This window comes from Gadus macrocephalus, chromosome 23 (genome assembly GCF_031168955.1).
Source record: "Gadus macrocephalus chromosome 23, ASM3116895v1".
Lineage (NCBI taxonomy): Eukaryota > Metazoa > Chordata > Actinopteri > Gadiformes > Gadidae > Gadus > Gadus macrocephalus.
In genome coordinates, this window is record NC_082404.1 from 13,413,299 (window position 1) to 13,413,543 (window position 245).

Genomic DNA, 245 nt, shown 5'->3' on the forward strand with positions numbered 1-245 from the left:
TATGTACACATTTTTATTAATACTTTTTGACCTAATTTCATGTTCTATATTATGGTATTTTATAAAACATTGATAACATAACATAGAACAACAATTTAAGCTCAAACAAATCTGCCAGATTCACATGATGCATGTTATATGCTTGTTACATGTTATATGCATGTTAAATCTAAAATATATTTAATAAATAGAAATACCCTGTACCCCAAATAAATAAATAAATAAATATAGATTTTTAAAATATA